This window comes from Dufourea novaeangliae, unplaced genomic scaffold (genome assembly GCF_001272555.1).
Source record: "Dufourea novaeangliae isolate 0120121106 unplaced genomic scaffold, ASM127255v1 scaffold109, whole genome shotgun sequence".
NCBI lineage: Eukaryota > Metazoa > Arthropoda > Insecta > Hymenoptera > Halictidae > Dufourea > Dufourea novaeangliae.
In genome coordinates this window covers 3,286,083-3,287,430 of record NW_015373997.1, presented here as the reverse complement: position 1 = coordinate 3,287,430, position 1,348 = coordinate 3,286,083, and the positions used below count along the sequence as shown (strand labels likewise).

Below are 1,348 nucleotides of genomic sequence, written 5' to 3'. Positions count from 1 at the left end.
AATAATTTTCTCAATCTGGTGAATTTATTATAACCATCAAAGTATTTCATTGCAAAGAAAAGTAATAGAACGTGGGAACAATTCATGAAGAACTTTTAAAATACCTCACAGTTCCTTTATGCTCGAACTAATTAATTAACATCACTTTTATTTTGCAGTTTGCGTAATTTTATATCGTCAATTCAGTCATATTCTATATTTAAAAACGTTAATGTTCGGTACAGCAGTGTATGCTGTTAAAACCTACTAACTGTAAGTTTGTCATTATATTATTTATGCAAAAAATAATGTTATTTAAACTCCAGGGAATGCATAGAATATTTTGATGGGCTGTCTATTTAGGAGAAACGTTTCACAATGAGAAAAAAATATTCTCGATCCTGCCAGGATTCGAACCTGGAATCTTCTGATCCGTAGTCAGACGCGTTATCCGTTGCGCCACAGGACCTCGTTGATTTCACTTTCACAGTTTCGAGCTTCACGATTCTAACGCTTCCGTATATTTACAGTTAATATGAAACTTTCCGCCAACATTTCACGCCAGTGATCCGGATATACGACTCGGTAAACTGTGAAATAAGCATAATAAACCGCGGCGCTTTTCGTCGCGTGGAAATTTAAGGTCGATCGTAAAATTTTATCACCACGAATATAGGGGTCTCTATGAAAGGTGTTTGATAACTTTCGAACATTGTTATTCTATTCATGACGGTGATTATCGTCGTTCAATTTTTTACTAAGATGCAACAACAAAATTCATATGGAAGATATCAGTTATAAAAGTCTGTAGATAACATTATTTAGTCGTGCAGAATTAATTCAAGAAGCTAAAATTGGAGAAAAAAAACTATATTTCTTTTAAAGAATATGCTTTTGTTATTCATTTCTATAAATTAAACGAGTTATGAAAGTTTTAAACTTTTAAAACACTTGAAAAGAAATATTTTAACATACTCTATAGTTTTCACAGCTACAAAGTTTTTGTACTTCTCCCTAAGATATGAAGTAATTAATTCGAATTAATAGATTTATTTAATTAGAATGATTTTATGAATAAAATTTCAGGGTAACAAGAGAAACATTCGCCTTTCGATTTCTTGAAACATTTTAATTTTCTAGTACACACAATATTACGTTTCTCTATGGCAATACACTAAAATTATTATTTTTATTTGCAATATTGTACCTCACAACCATTACCTTAATTGTAGAATCAAAATTTTAAATAGTACAATTCGGGTATATAATTATACACTAAAGATTAGTAATAATTAAGTTTTAAACCAGAATAATCCAATTATTAATTTGTCCTTCCTTCATTAACCTTCATTAATTGGTTTGCAGATTA

At 30.0% G+C, this 1,348-nt stretch overlaps 1 non-coding gene across 1 annotated transcript; it reads right to left on the bottom strand.

Annotated features, from left to right (window-relative positions):
- Positions 1-375: 375 nt before the first annotated feature.
- Trnar-acg lies at positions 376-448 on the bottom strand. The gene has a single exon. It is a non-coding gene; the product is annotated as a tRNA-Arg (tRNA).
- Between the last annotated feature and the right edge of the window lie 900 nt (positions 449-1,348).